The sequence below is a fragment of the Passer domesticus genome, chromosome 2, assembly GCF_036417665.1.
Source record: "Passer domesticus isolate bPasDom1 chromosome 2, bPasDom1.hap1, whole genome shotgun sequence".
NCBI lineage: Eukaryota > Metazoa > Chordata > Aves > Passeriformes > Passeridae > Passer > Passer domesticus.
The window spans coordinates 98,625,649-98,647,068 of record NC_087475.1 but is presented as its reverse complement, the minus strand read 5'-3'; positions in this window follow the sequence as shown (position 1 = coordinate 98,647,068).

Genomic DNA, 21,420 nt, shown 5'->3' with positions numbered 1-21,420 from the left:
GGGTTTGAAAATATTTTTGGATTAGTTTTGGCGGGTTTGAAAATATTTTGGCTTTTTGCGCAGAGATGATGGTGCCGGTTGCGGTGCGCTCCGGGGCGCTCCTTCTGCGGAAAGACGCCTGGCAGCGGCACTTGGGACAGCTCCGCCTCTCCGTATTGTGCGTTTCTTGCCTTCTGCATCTCAGCAAAATGCTTTCCCACTAGGTCTAGCAAGGAGAAACTGTGGCAGCTGAGTAGATGTAGCCCGGCCCGCCCTTTGAAGTTGACAAGTTCTTGGCATCTCAGAGCCTCAAGGCAAGAGCAAGGTTCTCTATGGTAGGCTGGGGCAGAACTAGCAGCAAGCAGAGCAAAGTTGTCCAAGAATAGCTTCCATTGGAATGCTAATGGCAATTGAAGAGGCAGGCCAGTGGCAAGCCACTAGCTTCTAGCAGTTTGAAAGTTGCAGACACAGTGCAGGTGTTGTGCGGCTTCCTTCTTGGCCTCCTAGAAGGTGCCGCACTCTCCGTCTCTTGCTTGCCAATATGTTGCCGTGTTCCTCTTATTTTTTGGTTGGTTTTGATTTGTTTTTATGATGTTTTGGCGGGTTTTCGGAATGTTTTGGTGGTGTTTTAGAATGTTTTGTTTTCTCTTGTGTTGTTTATATTGTCTTGGCAGGTTTTGGAACATTTGGATTCCTTTTGGCGGGTTTTAAAATATTTTGGCAGGTATTTGGAATGTTTTGGTTTGCTTTCATTTGTTTTGATGATGTTTTGGCAAGTTATTGAAAGTTTCGATCACTTCTGACTGGTTTTCTAGTATTTTGGCATCTTTTCAGAATGTTTTGATCAGTTTTGGCGGGTTCTAAACTATTTTGTCGGGTTTTTGGAATGTTTCGGTTGGTTTTGATTTGTTTTTATGATGTTTAGGTGGGTTTTCGGAATGTTTTGGTTGGGTTTTAGAATGTTTTGTATTCTCTTGAGTTGTTTTTATTGTGTTGGCAGGTTTTGGAATGTTTGGATTCCTTTTGGCGGGTTTTAAAATATTTTGGCGGGTATTTGGAATGTTTTGGTTTGCTTTCATTTGTTTTGATGATGTTTTGGCAAGTTATTGAAAGTTTCGATCACTTCAGACTGGTTTTCTAGTATTTTGGCATCTTTTCAGAATGTTTTGATCAGTTTTGGCGGGTTCTAAACTATTTTGTCGGGTTTTTGGAATGTTTCGGTTGGTTTTGATTTGTTTTTATGATGTTTAGGTGGGTTTTCGGAATGTTTTGGTTGGGTTTTAGAATGTTTTGTATTCTCTTGAGTTGTTTTTATTGTGTTGGCAGGTTTTGGAATGTTTGGATTCATTTTGGCGGGTTTTAAAATCTTTTGGCGGGTATTTGGAATGTTTTTTAATGGGTATTCGGAAGGTTTTGATTAGTTTTGACGGGTTTTGAAATATTTTGGCGGGTTTTTAGAAGGTTTAGATTTGTTTTGATTTGTTTTGATTCTGTTTAGCCCAGTTTTTGGTGTGTTTGGATTAGCTTTGGTGGGCTTTATCATGTTTTGTCAGGTTTTTTCGAATGTATTGATCACTTCTGTCAGGTTTTCTATTTTGGCGGGTTTGAAAATATTTTTGGATTAGTTTTGGTGGGTTTGAAAATATTTTGGCTTTTTGCGCAGAGATGACGGTGCCGGTTGCGGTGCGCTCCAGGGCGCTCCTTCTGCGGAAAGACGCCTGGCAGCGGCACTTGGGACAGCTCCGCGTCTCCGTATTCTGCGTTTCTTGCCTTCTGCATCTCAGCAAAATGCTTTCCCACTAGGTCTAGCAAGGAGAAACTGTGGCAGCTGAGTAGATGTAGCCCGGCCCGCCCTTTGAAATAGACAAGTTCTTGGCATCTCAGAGCCTCAAGGCAAGAGCAAGGTTCTCTATGGTAGGCTGGGGCAGAACTAGCAGCAAGCAGAGCAAAGTTGTCCAAGAATAGCTTCCATTGGAATGCTAATGGCAATTGAAGAGGCAGGCCAGTGGCAAGCCACTAGCTTCTAGCAGTTTGAAAGTTGCAGACACAGTGCAGGTGTTGTGCGGCTTCCTTCTTGGCCTCCTAGAAGGTGCCGCACTCTCCGTCTCTTGCTTGCCAATATGTTGCCGTGTTCCTCTTATTTTTTGGTTGGTTTTGAATTGTTTTGATGATGTTTTGGCGGGTTTTCGGAATGTTTTGGTGGTGTTTTAGAATGTTTTGTTTTCTCTTGTGTTGTTTATATTGTCTTGGCAGGTTTTGGAATGTTTGGATTCCTTTTGGCCGGTATTTGGAATATTTTGGCGGGTATTTGGAATGTTTTGGTTTGCTTTCATTTGTTTTGATTATGTTTTGGCAAGTTATTGAAAGTTTCGATCACTTCAGACTGGTTTCCTAGTATTTTGGCATCTTTTCAGAATGTTTTGATCAGTTTTGGCGGGTTCTAAACTATTTTGTCGGGTTTTTGGAATGTTTCGGTTGGTTTTGATTTGTTTTTATGATGTTTTGGCCGGATTTCAGAATATTTTGGCTGGTTTTTGGAATGTTTCGGTTGGTTTTGATTTGTATTTATGATGTTTTGCCAAGTTTTTTGAATGTTTTGATCAGTTCAGGCTGGTTTTCTAATGTTTTGGCATCTTTTCAGAATGTTTTGAAGAGTTTTGCGGGTCTAAATCATTTTGGCGGGTTTTCAGAATGTTTTGGTTGGTTTTGATTTGTTTTTATGATGTTTAGGTGGGTTTTCGGAATGTTTTGGTTGGGTTTTAGAATGTTTTGTATTCTCTTGAGTTGTTTTTATTGTGTTGGCAGTTTTGGAATGTTTGGATTTATTTTGGCGGGTTTTAAAATCTTTTGGCGGGTATTTGGAATGTTTTTTAATGGGTATTCGGAAGGTTTTGATTAGTTTTGACGGGTTTTGAAATATTTTGGCGGGTTTTTAGAAGGTTTCGATTTGTTTTGATTTGTTTTGATTCTGTTTAGCCCAGTTTTTGGTGTGTTTGGATTAGCTTTGGTGGGCTTGATCATGTTTTGTCAGGTTTTTTCGAATGTATTGATCACTTCTGTCCGGTTTTCTATTTTGGCGGGTTTGAAAATATTTTTGGATTAGTTTTGGCGGGTTTGAAAATATTTTGGCTTTTTGCACAGAGATGACGGTGCCGGTTGCGGTGCGCTCCGGGGCGCTCCTTCTGCGGAAAGACGCCTGGCAGCGGCACTTGGGACAGCTCCGCCTCTCCGTATTCTGCGTTTCTTGCCTTCTGCATCTCAGCAAAATGCTTTCCCACTAGGTCTAGCAAGGAGAAACTGTGGCAGCTGAGTAGATGTAGCCCGGCCCGCCCTTTGAAGTTGACAAGTTCTTGGCATCTCAGAGCCTCAAGGCAAGAGCAAGGTTCTCTATGGTAGGCTGGGGCAGAACTAGCAGCAAGCAGAGCAAAGTTGTCCAAGAATAGCTTCCATTGGAATGCTAATGGCAATTGAAGAGGCAGGCCAGTGGCAAGCCACTAGCTTCTAGCAGTTTGAAAGTTGCAGACACAGTGCAGGTGTTGTGCGGCTTCCTTCTTGGCCTCCTAGAAGGTGCCGCGTTCTCCGTCTCTTGCTTGCCAATATGTTGCCGTGTTCCTCTTATTTTTTGGTTGGTTTTGAATTGTTTTGATGATGTTTTGGCGGGTTTTCGGAATGTTTTGGTGGTGTTTTAGAATGTTTTGTTTTCTCTTGTGTTGTTTATATTGTCTTGGCAGGTTTTGGAATGTTTGGATTCCTTTTGGCCGGTATTTGGAATATTTTGGCGGGTATTTGGAATGTTTTGGTTTGCTTTCATTTGTTTTGATGATGTTTTGGCAAGTTATTGAAAGTTTCAATCACTTCAGACTGGTTTTCTAGTATTTTGGCATCTTTTCAGAATGTTTTGATCAGTTTTGGCGGGTTCTAAACTATTTTGTCGGGTTTTTGGAATGTTTCGGTTGGTTTTGATTTGTTTTTATGATGTTTAGGTGGGTTTTCGGAATGTTTTGGTTGGGTTTTAGAATGTTTTGTATTCTCTTGAGTTGTTTTTATTGTGTTGGCAGGTTTTGGAATGTTTGGATTCATTTTGGCGGGTTTTAAAATCTTTTGGCGGGTATTTGGAATGTTTTTTAATGGGTATTCGGAAGGTTTTGATTAGTTTTGATGGGTTTTGAAATATTTTGGCGGGTTTTTAGAAGGTTTAGATTTGTTTTGATTTGTTTTGATTCTGTTTAGCCCAGTTTTTGGTGTGTTTGGATTAGCTTTGGTGGGCTTTATCATGTTTTGTCAGGTTTTTTCGAATGTATTGATCACTTCTGTCAGGTTTTCTATTTTGGCGGGTTTGAAAATATTTTTGGATTAGTTTTGGTGGGTTTGAAAATATTTTGGCTTTTTGCGCAGAGATGACGGTGCCGGTTGCGGTGCGCTCCAGGGCGCTCCTTCTGCGGAAAGACGCCTGGCAGCGGCACTTGGGACAGCTCCGCGTCTCCGTATTCTGCGTTTCTTGCCTTCTGCATCTCAGCAAAATGCTTTCCCACTAGGTCTAGCAAGGAGAAACTGTGGCAGCTGAGTAGATGTAGCCCGGCCCGCCCTTTGAAATAGACAAGTTCTTGGCATCTCAGAGCCTCAAGGCAAGAGCAAGGTTCTCTATGGTAGGCTGGGGCAGAACTAGCAGCAAGCAGAGCAAAGTTGTCCAAGAATACCTTCCATTGGAATGCTAATGGCAATTGAAGAGGCAGGCCAGTGGCAAGCCACTAGCTTCTAGCAGTTTGAAAGTTGCAGACACAGTGCAGGTGTTGTGCGGCTTCCTTCTTGGCCTCCTAGAAGGTGCCGCGTTCTCCGTCTCTTGCTTGCCAATATGTTGCCGTGTTCCTCTTATTTTTTGGTTGGTTTTGAATTGTTTTGATGATGTTTTGGCGGGTTTTCGGAATGTTTTGGTGGTGTTTTAGAATGTTTTGTTTTCTCTTGTGTTGTTTATATTGTCTTGGCAGGTTTTGGAATGTTTGGATTCCTTTTGGCCGGTATTTGGAATATTTTGGCGGGTATTTGGAATGTTTTGGTTTGCTTTCATTTGTTTTGATTATGTTTTGGCAAGTTATTGAAAGTTTCGATCACTTCAGACTGGTTTCCTAGTATTTTGGCATCTTTTCAGAATGTTTTGATCAGTTTTGGCGGGTTCTAAACTATTTTGTCGGGTTTTTGGAATGTTTCGGTTGGTTTTGATTTGTTTTTATGATGTTTTGGCCGGATTTCAGAATATTTTGGCTGGTTTTTGGAATGTTTCGGTTGGTTTTGATTTGTATTTATGATGTTTTGCCAAGTTTTTTGAATGTTTTGATCAGTTCAGGCTGGTTTTCTAATGTTTTGGCATCTTTTCAGAATGTTTTGATGAGTTTTGCGGGTCTAAATCATTTTGGCGGGTTTTCAGAATGTTTTGGTTGGTTTTGATTTGTTTTTATGATGTTTAGGTGGGTTTTCGGAATGTTTTGGTTGGGTTTTAGAATGTTTTGTATTCTCTTGAGTTGTTTTTATTGTGTTGGCAGTTTTGGAATGTTTGGATTTATTTTGGCGGGTTTTAAAATCTTTTGGCGGGTATTTGGAATGTTTTTTAATGGGTATTCGGAAGGTTTTGATTAGTTTTGACGGGTTTTGAAATATTTTGGCGGGTTTTTAGAAGGTTTAGATTTGTTTTGATTTGTTTTGATTCTGTTTAGCCCAGTTTTGGTGTGTTTGGATTAGCTTTGGTGGGCTTGATCATGTTTTGTCAGGTTTTTTCGAATGTATTGATCACTTCTGTCCGGTTTTCTATTTTGGCGGGTTTGAAAATATTTTTGGATTAGTTTTGGCGGGTTTGAAAATATTTTGGCTTTTTGCACAGAGATGACGGTGCCGGTTGCGGTGCGCTCCGGGGCGCTCCTTCTGCGGAAAGACGCCTGGCAGCGGCACTTGGGACAGCTCCGCCTCTCCGTATTCTGCGTTTCTTGCCTTCTGCATCTCAGCAAAATGCTTTCCCACTAGGTCTAGCAAGGAGAAACTGTGGCAGCTGAGTAGATGTAGCCCGGCCCGCCCTTTGAAGTTGACAAGTTCTTGGCATCTCAGAGCCTCAAGGCAAGAGCAAGGTTCTCTATGGTAGGCTGGGGCAGAACTAGCAGCAAGCAGAGCAAAGTTGTCCAAGAATAGCTTCCATTGGAATGCTAATGGCAATTGAAGAGGCAGGCCAGTGGCAAGCCACTAGCTTCTAGCAGTTTGAAAGTTGCAGACACAGTGCAGGTGTTGTGCGGCTTCCTTCTTGGCCTCCTAGAAGGTGCCGCGTTCTCCGTCTCTTGCTTGCCAATATGTTGCCGTGTTCCTCTTATTTTTTGGTTGGTTTTGAATTGTTTTGATGATGTTTTGGCGGGTTTTCGGAATGTTTTGGTGGTGTTTTAGAATGTTTTGTTTTCTCTTGTGTTGTTTATATTGTCTTGGCAGGTTTTGGAATGTTTGGATTCCTTTTGGCGGGTTTTAAAATATTTTGGCGGGTATTTGGAATGTTTTGGTTTGCTTTCATTTGTTTTGATTATGTTTTGGCAAGTTATTGAAAGTTTCGATCACTTCAGACTGGTTTCCTAGTATTTTGGCATCTTTTCAGAATGTTTTGATCAGTTTTGGCGGGTTCTAAACTATTTTGTCGGGTTTTTGGAATGTTTCGGTTGGTTTTGATTTGTTTTTATGATGTTTTGGCCGGATTTCAGAATATTTTGGCTGGTTTTTGGAATGTTTCGGTTGGTTTTGATTTGTATTTATGATGTTTTGCCAAGTTTTTTGAATGTTTTGATCAGTTCAGGCTGGTTTTCTAATGTTTTGGCATCTTTTCAGAATGTTTTGATGAGTTTTGCGGGTCTAAATCATTTTGGCGGGTTTTCAGAATGTTTTGGTTGGTTTTGATTTGTTTTTATGATGTTTAGGTGGGTTTTCGGAATGTTTTGGTTGGGTTTTAGAATGTTTTGTATTCTCTTGAGTTGTTTTTATTGTGTTGGCAGGTTTTGGAATGTTTGGATTCCTTTTGGCGGGTTTTAAAATCTTTTGGCGGGTATTTGGAGTGTTTTTTAATGGGTATTCGGAAGGTTTTGATTCCTTTTGGCGGGTTTTGAAATATTTTGGCGGGTTTTTAGAAGGTTTAGATTTGTTTTGATTTGTTTTGATTCTGTTTAGCCCAGTTTTTGGTGTGTTTGGATTAGCTTTGGTGGGCTTTATCATGTTTTGTCAGGTTTTTTCGAATGTATTGATCACTTCCGTCCGGTTTTCTATTTTGGCGGGTTTGAAAATATTTTTGGATTAGTTTTGGCGGGTTTGAAAATATTTTGGCTTTTTGCGCAGAGATGACGGTGCCGGTTGCGGTGCGCTCCGGGGCGCTCCTTCTGCGGAAAGACGCCTGGCAGCGGCACTTGGGACAGCTCCGCGTCTCCGTATTCTGCGTTTCTTGCCTTCTGCATCTCAGCAAAATGCTTTCCCACTAGGTCTAGCAAGGAGAAACTGTGGCAGCTGAGTAGATGTAGCCCGGCCCGCCCTTTGAAGTTGACAAGTTCTTGGCATCTCAGAGCCTCAAGGCAAGAGCAAGGTTCTCTATGGTAGGCTGGGGCAGAACTAGCAGCAAGCAGAGCAAAGTTGTCCAAGAATAGCTTCCATTGGAATGCTAATGGCAATTGAAGAGGCAGGCCAGTGGCAAGCCACTAGCTTCTAGCAGTTTGAAAGTTGCAGACACAGTGCAGGTGTTGTGCGGCTTCCTTCTTGGCCTCCTAGAAGGTGCCGCGTTCTCCGTCTCTTGCTTGCCAATATGTTGCCGTGTTCCTCTTATTTTTTGGTTGGTTTTGAATTGTTTTGATGATGTTTTGGCGGGTTTTCGGAATGTTTTGGTGGTGTTTTAGAATGTTTTGTTTTCTCTTGTGTTGTTTATATTGTCTTGGCAGGTTTTGGAATGTTTGGATTCCTTTTGGCGGGTTTTAAAATATTTTGGCGGGTATTTGGAATGTTTTGGTTTGCTTTCATTTGTTTTGATGATGTTTTGGCAAGTTATTGAAAGTTTCGATCACTTCAGACTGGTTTTCTAGTATTTTGGCATCTTTTCAGAATGTTTTGATCAGTTTTGGCGGGTTCTAAACTATTTTGTCGGGTTTTTGGAATGTTTCGGTTGGTTTTGATTTGTTTTTATGATGTTTTGGCCGGATTTCAGAATATTTTGGCTGGTTTTTGGAATGTTTCGGTTGGTTTTGATTTGTATTTATGATGTTTTGCCAAGTTTTTTGAATGTTTTGATCAGTTCAGGCTGGTTTTCTAATGTTTTGGCATCTTTTCAGAATGTTTTGATGAGTTTTGCGGGTCTAAATCATTTTGGCGGGTTTTCAGAATGTTTTGGTTGGTTTTGATTTGTTTTTATGATGTTTAGGTGGGTTTTCGGAATGTTTTGGTTGGGTTTTAGAATGTTTTGTATTCTCTTGAGTTGTTTTTATTGTGTTGGCAGTTTCGGAATGTTTGGATTTATTTTGGCGGGTTTTAAAATCTTTTGGCGGGTATTTGGAATGTTTTTTAATGGGTATTCGGAAGGTTTTGATTAGTTTTGACGGGTTTTGAAATATTTTGGCGGGTTTTTAGAAGGTTTAGATTTGTTTTGATTTGTTTTGATTCTGTTTAGCCCAGTTTTGGTGTGTTTGGATTAGCTTTGGTGGGCTTTATCATGTTTTGTCAGGTTTTTTCGAATGTATTGATCACTTCTGTCCGGTTTTCTATTTTGGCGGGTTTGAAAATATTTTTGGATTAGTTTTGGCGGGTTTGAAAATATTTTGGCTTTTTGCGCAGAGATGATGGTGCCGGTTGCGGTGCGCTCCGGGGCGCTCCTTCTGCGGAAAGACGCCTGGCAGCGGCACTTGGGACAGCTCCGCGTCTCCGTATTGTGCGTTTCTTGCCTTCTGCATCTCAGCAAAATGCTTTCCCACTAGGTCTAGCAAGGAGAAACTGTGGCAGCTGAGTAGATGTAGCCCGGCCCGCCCTTTGAAGTTGACAAGTTCTTGGCATCTCAGAGCCTCAAGGCAAGAGCAAGGTTCTCTATGGTAGGCTGGGGCAGAACTAGCAGCAAGCAGAGCAAAGTTGTCCAAGAATAGCTTCCATTGGAATGCTAATGGCAATTGAAGAGGCAGGCCAGTGGCAAGCCACTAGCTTCTAGCAGTTTGAAAGTTGCAGACACAGTGCAGGTGTTGTGCGGCTTCCTTCTTGGCCTCCTAGAAGGTGCCGCACTCTCCGTCTCTTGCTTGCCAATATGTTGCCGTGTTCCTCTTATTTTTTGGTTGGTTTTGATTTGTTTTGATGATGTTTTGGCGGGTTTTCGGAATGTTTTGGTGGTGTTTTAGAATGTTTTGTTTTCTCTTGTGTTGTTTATATTGTCTTGGCAGGTTTTGGAACATTTGGATTCCTTTTGGCGGGTTTTAAAATATTTTGGCGGGTATTTGGAATGTTTTGGTTTGCTTTCATTTGTTTTGATGATGTTTTGGCAAGTTATTGAAAGTTTCGATCACTTCAGACTGGTTTTCTAGTATTTTGGCATCTTTTCAGAATGTTTTGATCAGTTTTGGCGGGTTCTAAACTATTTTGTCGGGTTTTTGGAATGTTTCGGTTGGTTTTGATTTGTATTTATGATGTTTTGCCAAGTTTTTTGAATGTTTTGATCAGTTCAGGCTGGTTTTCTAATGTTTTGGCATCTTTTCAGAATGTTTTGATGAGTTTTGCGGGTCTAAATCATTTTGGCGGGTTTTCAGAATGTTTTGGTTGGTTTTGATTTGTTTTTATGATGTTTAGGTGGGTTTTCGGAATGTTTTGGTTGGGTTTTAGAATGTTTTGTATTCTCTTGAGTTGTTTTTATTGTGTTGGCAGGTTTTGGAATGTTTGGATTCCTTTTGGCGGGTTTTAAAATCTTTTGGCAGGTATTTGGAGTGTTTTTTAATGGGTATTCGGAAGGTTTTGATTAGTTTTGACGGGTTTTGAAATATTTTGGCGGGTTTTTAGAAGGTTTCGATTTGTTTTGATTTGTTTTGATTCTGTTTAGCCCAGTTTTTGGTGTGTTTGGATTAGCTTTGGTGGGCTTTATCATGTTTTGTCAGGTTTTTTCGAATGTATTGATCACTTCCGTCCGGTTTTCTATTTTGGCGGGTTTGAAAATATTTTTGGATTAGTTTTGGCGGGTTTGAAAATATTTTGGCTTTTTGCGCAGAGATGACGGTGCCGGTTGCGGTGCGCTCCGGGGCGCTCCTTCTGCGGAAAGACGCCTGGCAGCGGCACTTGGGACAGCTCCGCGTCTCCGTATTCTGCGTTTCTTGCCTTCTGCATCTCAGCAAAATGCTTTCCCACTAGGTCTAGCAAGGAGAAACTGTGGCAGCTGAGTAGATGTAGCCCGGCCCGCCCTTTGAAGTTGACAAGTTCTTGGCATCTCAGAGCCTCAAGGCAAGAGCAAGGTTCTCTATGGTAGGCTGGGGCAGAACTAGCAGCAAGCAGAGCAAAGTTGTCCAAGAATAGCTTCCATTGGAATGCTAATGGCAATTGAAGAGGCAGGCCAGTGGCAAGCCACTAGCTTCTAGCAGTTTGAAAGTTGCAGACACAGTGCAGGTGTTGTGCGGCTTCCTTCTTGGCCTCCTAGAAGGTGCCGCGTTCTCCGTCTCTTGCTTGCCAATATGTTGCCGTGTTCCTCTTATTTTTTGGTTGGTTTTGAATTGTTTTGATGATGTTTTGGCGGGTTTTCGGAATGTTTTGGTGGTGTTTTAGAATGTTTTGTTTTCTCTTGTGTTGTTTATATTGTCTTGGCAGGTTTTGGAATGTTTGGATTCCTTTTGGCGGGTTTTAAAATATTTTGGCGGGTATTTGGAATGTTTTGGTTTGCTTTCATTTGTTTTGATGATGTTTTGGCAAGTTATTGAAAGTTTCGATCACTTCAGACTGGTTTTCTAGTATTTTGGCATCTTTTCAGAATGTTTTGATCAGTTTTGGCGGGTTCTAAACTATTTTGTCGGGTTTTTGGAATGTTTCGGTTGGTTTTGATTTGTTTTTATGATGTTTTGGCCGGATTTCAGAATATTTTGGCTGGTTTTTGGAATGTTTCGGTTGGTTTTGATTTGTATTTATGATGTTTTGCCAAGTTTTTTGAATGTTTTGATCAGTTCAGGCTGGTTTTCTAATGTTTTGGCATCTTTTCAGAATGTTTTGATGAGTTTTGCGGGTCTAAATCATTTTGGCGGGTTTTCAGAATGTTTCGGTTGGTTTTGATTTGTTTTTATGATGTTTAGGTGGGTTTTCGGAATGTTTTGGTTGGGTTTTAGAATGTTTTGTATTCTCTTGAGTTGTTTTTATTGTGTTGGCAGTTTCGGAATGTTTGGATTTATTTTGGCGGGTTTTAAAATCTTTTGGCGGGTATTTGGAATGTTTTTTAATGGGTATTCGGAAGGTTTTGATTAGTTTTGACGGGTTTTGAAATATTTTGGCGGGTTTTTAGAAGGTTTAGATTTGTTTTGATTTGTTTTGATTCTGTTTAGCCCAGTTTTGGTGTGTTTGGATTAGCTTTGGTGGGCTTTATCATGTTTTGTCAGGTTTTTTCGAATGTATTGATCACTTCTGTCCGGTTTTCTATTTTGGCGGGTTTGAAAATATTTTTGGATTAGTTTTGGCGGGTTTGAAAATATTTTGGCTTTTTGCGCAGAGATGATGGTGCCGGTTGCGGTGCGCTCCGGGGCGCTCCTTCTGCGGAAAGACGCCTGGCAGCGGCACTTGGGACAGCTCCGCGTCTCCGTATTGTGCGTTTCTTGCCTTCTGCATCTCAGCAAAATGCTTTCCCACTAGGTCTAGCAAGGAGAAACTGTGGCAGCTGAGTAGATGTAGCCCGGCCCGCCCTTTGAAGTTGACAAGTTCTTGGCATCTCAGAGCCTCAAGGCAAGAGCAAGGTTCTCTATGGTAGGCTGGGGCAGAACTAGCAGCAAGCAGAGCAAAGTTGTCCAAGAATAGCTTCCATTGGAATGCTAATGGCAATTGAAGAGGCAGGCCAGTGGCAAGCCACTAGCTTCTAGCAGTTTGAAAGTTGCAGACACAGTGCAGGTGTTGTGCGGCTTCCTTCTTGGCCTCCTAGAAGGTGCCGCACTCTCCGTCTCTTGCTTGCCAATATGTTGCCGTGTTCCTCTTATTTTTTGGTTGGTTTTGATTTGTTTTGATGATGTTTTGGCGGGTTTTCGGAATGTTTTGGTGGTGTTTTAGAATGTTTTGTTTTCTCTTGTGTTGTTTTTATTGTCTTGGCAGGTTTTGGAATGTTTGCATTCCTTTTGGCGGGTTTTAAAATATTTTGGCGGGTATTTGGAATGTTTTGGTTTGCTTTCATTTGTTTTGATTATGTTTTGGCAAGTTATTGAAAGTTTCGATCACTTCAGACTGGTTTTCTAGTATTTTGGCATCTTTTCAGAATGTTTTGATCAGTTTTGGCGGGTTCTAAACTATTTTGTCGGGTTTTTGGAATGTTTCGGTTGGTTTTGATTTGTTTTTATGATGTTTTGGCCGGATTTCAGAATATTTTGGCTGGTTTTTGGAATGTTTCGGTTGGTTTTGATTTGTATTTATGATGTTTTGCCAAGTTTTTTGAATGTTTTGATCAGTTCAGGCTGGTTTTCTAATGTTTTGGCATCTTTTCAGAATGTTTTGATGAGTTTTGCGGGTCTAAATCATTTTGGCGGGTTTTCAGAATGTTTCGGTTGGTTTTGATTTGTTTTTATGATGTTTAGGTGGGTTTTCGGAATGTTTTGGTTGGGTTTTAGAATGTTTTGTATTCTCTTGAGTTGTTTTTATTGTGTTGGCAGTTTCGGAATGTTTGGATTTATTTTGGCGGGTTTTAAAATCTTTTGGCGGGTATTTGGAATGTTTTTTAATGGGTATTCGGAAGGTTTTGATTAGTTTTGACGGGTTTTGAAATATTTTGGCGGGTTTTTAGAAGGTTTAGATTTGTTTTGATTTGTTTTGATTCTGTTTAGCCCAGTTTTGGTGTGTTTGGATTAGCTTTGGTGGGCTTTATCATGTTTTGTCAGGTTTTTTCGAATGTATTGATCACTTCTGTCCGGTTTTCTATTTTGGCGGGTTTGAAAATATTTTTGGATTAGTTTTGGCGGGTTTGAAAATATTTTGGCTTTTTGCGCAGAGATGATGGTGCCGGTTGCGGTGCGCTCCGGGGCGCTCCTTCTGCGGAAAGACGCCTGGCAGCGGCACTTGGGACAGCTCCGCGTCTCCGTATTGTGCGTTTCTTGCCTTCTGCATCTCAGCAAAATGCTTTCCCACTAGGTCTAGCAAGGAGAAACTGTGGCAGCTGAGTAGATGTAGCCCGGCCCGCCCTTTGAAGTTGACAAGTTCTTGGCATCTCAGAGCCTCAAGGCAAGAGCAAGGTTCTCTATGGTAGGCTGGGGCAGAACTAGCAGCAAGCAGAGCAAAGTTGTCCAAGAATAGCTTCCATTGGAATGCTAATGGCAATTGAAGAGGCAGGCCAGTGGCAAGCCACTAGCTTCTAGCAGTTTGAAAGTTGCAGACACAGTGCAGGTGTTGTGCGGCTTCCTTCTTGGCCTCCTAGAAGGTGCCGCACTCTCCGTCTCTTGCTTGCCAATATGTTGCCGTGTTCCTCTTATTTTTTGGTTGGTTTTGATTTGTTTTGATGATGTTTTGGCGGGTTTTCGGAATGTTTTGGTGGTGTTTTAGAATGTTTTGTTTTCTCTTGTGTTGTTTTTATTGTCTTGGCAGGTTTTGGAATGTTTGCATTCCTTTTGGCGGGTTTTAAAATATTTTGGCGGGTATTTGGAATGTTTTGGTTTGCTTTCATTTGTTTTGATTATGTTTTGGCAAGTTATTGAAAGTTTCGATCACTTCTGACTGGTTTTCTAGTATTTTGGCATCTTTTCAGAATGTTTTGATCAGTTTTGGCGGGTTCTAAACTATTTTGTCGGGTTTTTGGAATGTTTCGGTTGGTTTTGATTTGTTTTTATGATGTTTAGGTGGGTTTTCGGAATGTTTTGGTTGGGTTTTAGAATGTTTTGTATTCTCTTGAGTTGTTTTTATTGTGTTGGCAGGTTTTGGAATGTTTGGATTCCTTTTGGCGGGTTTTAAAATATTTTGGCGGGTATTTGGAATGTTTTGGTTTGCTTTCATTTGTTTTGATGATGTTTTGGCAAGTTATTGAAAGTTTCGATCACTTCAGACTGGTTTTCTAGTATTTTGGCATCTTTTCAGAATGTTTTGATCAGTTTTGGCGGGTTCTAAACTATTTTGTCGGGTTTTTGGAATGTTTCGGTTGGTTTTGATTTGTTTTTATGATGTTTAGGTGGGTTTTCGGAATGTTTTGGTTGGGTTTTAGAATGTTTTGTATTCTCTTGAGTTGTTTTTATTGTGTTGGCAGGTTTTGGAATGTTTGGATTCATTTTGGCGGGTTTTAAAATCTTTTGGCGGGTATTTGGAATGTTTTTTAATGGGTATTCGGAAGGTTTTGATTAGTTTTGACGGGTTTTGAAATATTTTGGCGGGTTTTTAGAAGGTTTAGATTTGTTTTGATTTGTTTTGATTCTGTTTAGCCCAGTTTTTGGTGTGTTTGGATTAGCTTTGGTGGGCTTTATCATGTTTTGTCAGGTTTTTTCGAATGTATTGATCACTTCTGTCAGGTTTTCTATTTTGGCGGGTTTGAAAATATTTTTGGATTAGTTTTGGTGGGTTTGAAAATATTTTGGCTTTTTGCGCAGAGATGACGGTGCCGGTTGCGGTGCGCTCCAGGGCGCTCCTTCTGCGGAAAGACGCCTGGCAGCGGCACTTGGGACAGCTCCGCGTCTCCGTATTGTGCGTTTCTTGCCTTCTGCATCTCAGCAAAATGCTTTCCCACTAGGTCTAGCAAGGAGAAACTGTGGCAGCTGAGTAGATGTAGCCCGGCCCGCCCTTTGAAATAGACAAGTTCTTGGCATCTCAGAGCCTCAAGGCAAGAGCAAGGTTCTCTATGGTAGGCTGGGGCAGAACTAGCAGCAAGCAGAGCAAAGTTGTCCAAGAATAGCTTCCATTGGAATGCTAATGGCAATTGAAGAGGCAGGCCAGTGGCAAGCCACTAGCTTCTAGCAGTTTGAAAGTTGCAGACACAGTGCAGGTGTTGTGCGGCTTCCTTCTTGGCCTCCTAGAAGGTGCCGCGTTCTCCGTCTCTTGCTTGCCAATATGTTGCCGTGTTCCTCTTATTTTTTGGTTGGTTTTGAATTGTTTTGATGATGTTTTGGCGGGTTTTCGGAATGTTTTGGTGGTGTTTTAGAATGTTTTGTTTTCTCTTGTGTTGTTTATATTGTCTTGGCAGGTTTTGGAATGTTTGGATTCCTTTTGGCGGGTTTTAAAATATTTTGGCGGGTATTTGGAATGTTTTGGTTTGCTTTCATTTGTTTTGATGATGTTTTGGCAAGTTATTGAAAGTTTCGATCACTTCAGACTGGTTTTCTAGTATTTTGGCATCTTTTCAGAATGTTTTGATCAGTTTTGGCGGGTTCTAAACTATTTTGTCGGGTTTTTGGAATGTTTCGGTTGGTTTTGATTTGTTTTTATGATGTTTTGGCCGGATTTCAGAATATTTTGGCTGGTTTTTGGAATGTTTCGGTTGGTTTTGATTTGTATTTATGATGTTTTGCCAAGTTTTTTGAATGTTTTGATCAGTTCAGGCTGGTTTTCTAATGTTTTGGCATCTTTTCAGAATGTTTTGATGAGTTTTGCGGGTCTAAATCATTTTGGCGGGTTTTCAGAATGTTTTGGTTGGTTTTGATTTGTTTTTATGATGTTTAGGTGGGTTTTCGGAATGTTTTGGTTGGGTTTTAGAATGTTTTGTATTCTCTTGAGTTGTTTTTATTGTGTTGGCAGTTTCGGAATGTTTGGATTTATTTTGGCGGGTTTTAAAATCTTTATGCGGGTATTTGGAATGTTTTTTAATGGGTATTCGGAAGGTTTTGATTAGTTTTGACGGGTTTTGAAATATTTTGGCGGGTTTTTAGAAGGTTTAGATTTGTTTTGATTTGTTTTGATTCTGTTTAGCCCAGTTTTGGTGTGTTTGGATTAGCTTTGGTGGGCTTTATCATGTTTTGTCAGGTTTTTTCGAATGTATTGATCACTTCTGTCCGGTTTTCTATTTTGGCGGGTTTGAAAATATTTTTGGATTAGTTTTGGCGGGTTTGAAAATATTTTGGCTTTTTGCGCAGAGATGATGGTGCCGGTTGCGGTGCGCTCCGGGGCGCTCCTTCTGCGGAAAGACGCCTGGCAGCGGCACTTGGGACAGCTCCGCGTCTCCGTATTGTGCGTTTCTTGCCTTCTGCATCTCAGCAAAATGCTTTCCCACTAGGTCTAGCAAGGAGAAACTGTGGCAGCTGAGTAGATGTAGCCCGGCCCGCCCTTTGAAATAGACAAGTTCTTGGCATCTCAGAGCCTCAAGGCAAGAGCAAGGTTCTCTATGGTAGGCTGGGGCAGAACTAGCAGCAAGCAGAGCAAAGTTGTCCAAGAATAGCTTCCATTGGAATGCTAATGGCAATTGAAGAGGCAGGCCAGTGGCAAGCCACTAGCTTCTAGCAGTTTGAAAGTTGCAGACACAGTGCAGGTGTTGTGCGGCTTCCTTCTTGGCCTCCTAGAAGGTGCCGCACTCTCCGTCTCTTGCTTGCCAATATGTTGCCGTGTTCCTCTTATTTTTTGGTTGGTTTTGATTTGTTTTGATGATGTTTTGGCGGGTTTTCGGAATGTTTTGGTGGTGTTTTAGAATGTTTTGTTTTCTCTTGTGTTGTTTATATTGTCTTGGCAGGTTTTGGAACATTTGGATTCCTTTTGGCGGGTTTTAAAATATTTTGGCGGGTATTTGGAATGTTTTGGTTTGCTTTCATTTGTTTTGATTATGTTTTGGCAAGTTATTGAAAGTTTCGATCACTTCTGACTGGTTTTCTAGTATTTTGGCATCTTTTCAGAATGTTTTGATCAGTTTTGGCGGGTTCTAAACTATTTTGTCGGGTTTTTGGAATGTTTCGGTTGGTTTTGATTTGTATTTATGATGTTTTGCCAAGTTTTTTGAATGTTTTGATCAGTTCAGGCTGGTTTTCTAATGTTTTGGCATCTTTTCAGAATGTTTTGATGAGTTTTGCGGGTCTAAATCATTTTGGCGGGTTTTCAGAATGTTTTGGTTGGTTTTGATTTGTTTTTATGATGTTTAGGTGGGTTTTCGGAATGTTTTGGTTGGGTTTTAGAATGTTTTGTATTCTCTTGAGTTGTTTTTATTGTGTTGGCAGGTTTTGGAATGTTTGGATTCCTTTTGGCGGGTTTTAAAATCTTTTGGCGGGTATTTGGAGTGTTTTTTAATGGGTATTCGGAAGGTTTTGATTAGTTTTGACGGGTTTTGAAATATTTTGGCGGGTTTTTAGAAGGTTTCGATTTGTTTTGATTTGTTTTGATTCTGTTTAGCCCAGTTTTTGGTGTGTTTGGATTAGCTTTGGTGGGCTTTATCATGTTTTGTCAGGTTTTTTCGAATGTATTGATCACTTCCGTCCGGTTTTCTATTTTGGCGGGTTTGAAAATATTTTTGGATTAGTTTTGGCGGGTTTGAAAATATTTTGGCTTTTTGCGCAGAGATGACGGTGCCGGTTGCGGTGCGCTCCGGGGCGCTCCTTCTGCGGAAAGACGCCTGGCAGCGGCACTTGGGACAGCTCCGCGTCTCCGTATTCTGCGTTTCTTGCCTTCTGCATCTCAGCAAAATGCTTTCCCACTAGGTCTAGCAAGGAGAAACTGTGGCAGCTGAGTAGATGTAGCCCGGCCCGCCCTTTGAAGTTGACAAGTTCTTGGCATCTCAGAGCCTCAAGGGAAGAGCAAGGTTCTCTATGGTAGGCTGGGGCAGAACTAGCAGCAAGCAGAGCAAAGTTGTCCAAGAATAGCTTCCATTGGAATGCTAATGGCAATTGAAGAGGCAGGCCAGTGGCAAGCCACTAGCTTCTAGCAGTTTGAAAGTTGCAGACACAGTGCAGGTGTTGTGCGGCTTCCTTCTTGGCCTCCTAGAAGGTGCCGCGTTCTCCGTCTCTTGCTTGCCAATATGTTGCCGTGTTCCTCTTATTTTTTGGTTGGTTTTGAATTGTTTTGATGATGTTTTGGCGGGTTTTCGGAATGTTTTGGTGGTGTTTTAGAATGTTTTGTTTTCTCTTGTGTTGTTTATATTGTCTTGGCAGGTTTTGGAATGTTTGGATTCCTTTTGGCGGGTTTTAAAATATTTTGGCGGGTATTTGGAATGTTTTGGTTTGCTTTCATTTGTTTTGATGATGTTTTGGCAAGTTATTGAAAGTTTCGATCACTTCAGACTGGTTTTCTAGTATTTTGGCATCTTTTCAGAATGTTTTGATCAGTTTTGGCGGGTTCTAAACTATTTTGTCGGGTTTTTGGAATGTTTCGGTTGGTTTTGATTTGTTTTTATGATGTTTTGGCCGGATTTCAGAATATTTTGGCTGGTTTTTGGAATGTTTCGGTTGGTTTTGATTTGTATTTATGATGTTTTGCCAAGTTTTTTGAATGTTTTGATCAGTTCAGGCTGGTTTTCTAATGTTTTGGCATCTTTTCAGAATGTTTTGATGAGTTTTGCGGGTCTAAATCATTTTGGCGGGTTTTCAGAATGTTTTGGTTGGTTTTGATTTGTTTTTATGATGTTTAGGTGGGTTTTCGGAATGTTTTGGTTGGGTTTTAGAATGTTTTGTATTCTCTTGAGTTGTTTTTATTGTGTTGGCAGTTTTGGAATGTTTGGATTTATTTTGGCGGGTTTTAAAATCTTTATGCGGGTATTTGGAATGTTTTTTAATGGGTATTCGGAAGGTTTTGATTAGTTTTGACGGGTTTTGAAATATTTTGGCGGGTTTTTAGAAGGTTTAGATTTGTTTTGATTTGTTTTGATTCTGTTTAGCCCAGTTTTGGTGTGTTTGGATTAGCTTTGGTGGGCTTTATCATGTTTTGTCAGGTTTTTTCGAATGTATTGATCACTTCTGTCCGGTTTTCTATTTTGGCGGGTTTGAAAATATTTTTGGATTAGTTTTGGCGGGTTTGAAAATATTTTGGCTTTTTGCGCAGAGATGATGGTGCCGGTTGCGGTGCGCTCCGGGGCGCTCCTTCTGCGGAAAGACGCCTGGCAGCGGCACTTGGGACAGCTCCGCGTCTCCGTATTGTGCGTTTCTTGCCTTCTGCATCTCAGCAAAATGCTTTCCCACTAGGTCTAGCAAGGAGAAACTGTGGCAGCTGAGTAGATGTAGCCCGGCCCGCCCTTTGAAGTTGACAAGTTCTTGGCATCTCAGAGCCTCAAGGCAAGAGCAAGGTTCTCTATGGTAGGCTGGGGCAGAACTAGCAGCAAGCAGAGCAAAGTTGTCCAAGAATAGCTTCCATTGGAATGCTAATGGCAATTGAAGAGGCAGGCCAGTGGCAAGCCACTAGCTTCTAGCAGTTTGAAAGTTGCAGACACAGTGCAGGTGTTGTGCGGCTTCCTTCTTGGCCTCCTAGAAGGTGCCGCGTTCTCCGTCTCTTGCTTGCCAATATGTTGCCGTGTTCCTCTTATTTTTTGGTTGGTTTTGAATTGTTTTGATGATGTTTTGGCGGGTTTTCGGAATGTTTTGGTGGTGTTTTAGAATGTTTTGTTTTCTCTTGTGTTGTTTATATTGTCTTGGCAGGTTTTGGAATGTTTGGATTCCTTTTGGCGGGTTTTAAAATATTTTGGCGGGTATTTGGAATGTTTTGGTTTGCTTTCATTTGTTTTGATGATGTTTTGGCAAGTTATTGAAAGTTTCGATCACTTCAGACTGGTTTTCTAGTATTTTGGCATCTTTTCAGAACGTTTTGATCAGTTTTGGCGGGTTCTAAACTATTTTGTCGGGTTTTTGGAATGTTTCGGTTGGTTTTGATTTGTTTTTATGATGTTTTGGCCGGATTTCAGAATATTTTGGCTGGTTTTTGGAATGTTTCGGTTGGTTTTGATTTGTATTTATGATGTTTTGCCAAGTTTTTTGAATGTTTTGATCAGTTCAGGCTGGTTTTCTAATGTTTTGGCATCTTTTCAGAATGTTTTGATGAGTTTTGCGGGTCTAAATCATTTTGGCGGGTTTTCAGAATGTTTTGGTTGGTTTTGATTTGTTTTTATGATGTTTAGGTGGGTTTTCGGAATGTTTTGGTTGGGTTTTAGAATGTTTTGTATTCTCTTGAGTTGTTTTTATTGTGTTGGCAGTTTCGGAATGTTTGGATTTATTTTGGCGGGTTTTAAAATCTTTATGCGGGTATTTGGAATGTTTTTTAATGGGTATTCGGAAGGTTTTGATTAGTTTTGACGGGTTTTGAAATATTTTGGCGGGTTTTTAGAAGGTTTAGATTTGTTTTGATTTGTTTTGATTCTGTTTAGCCCAGTTTTGGTGTGTTTGGATTAGCTTTGGTGGGCTTTATCATGTTTTGTCAGGTTTTTTCGAATGTATTGATCACTTCTGTCCGGTTTTCTATTTTGGCGGGTTTGAAAATATTTTTGGATTAGTTTTGGCGGGTTTGAAAATATTTTGGCTTTTTGCGCAGAGATGATGGTGCCGGTTGCGGTGCGCTCCGGGGCGCTCCTTCTGCGGAAAGACGCCTGGCAGCGGCACTTGGGACAGCTCCGCGTCTCCGTATTGTGCGTTTCTTGCCTTCTGCATCTCAGCAAAATGCTTTCCCACTAGGTCTAGCAAGGAGAAACTGTGGCAGCTGAGTAGATGTAGCCCGGCCCGCCCTTTGAAGTTGACAAGTTCTTGGCATCTCAGAGCCTCAAGGCAAGAGCAAGGTTCTCTATGGTAGGCTGGGGCAGAACTAGCAGCAAGCAGAGCAAAGTTGTCCAAGAATAGCTTCCATTGGAATGCTAATGGCAATTGAAGAGGCAGGCCAGTGGCAAGCCACTAGCTTCTAGCAGTTTGAAAGTTGCAGACACAGTGCAGGTGTTGTGCGGCTTCCTTCTTGGCCTCCTAGAAGGTGCCGCACTCTCCGTCTCTTGCTTGCCAATATGTTGCCGTGTTCCTCTTATTTTTTGGTTGGTTTTGATTTGTTTTTATGATGTTTTGGCGGGTTTTCGGAATGTTTTGGTGGTGTTTTAGAATGTTTTGTTTTCTCTTGTGTTGTTTTTATTGTCTTGGCAGGTTTTGGAATGTTTGCATTCCTTTTGGCGGGTTTTAAAATATTTTGGCGGGTATTTGGAATGTTTTGGTTTGCTTTCATTTGTTTTGATTATGTTTTGGCAAGTTATTGAAAGTTTCGATCACTTCAGACTGGTTTTCTAGTATTTTGGCATCTTTTCAGAATGTTTTGATCAGTTTTGGCGGGTTCTAAACTATTTTGTCGGGTTTTTGGAATGTTTCGGTTGGTTTTGATTTGTTTTTATGATGTTTAGGTGGG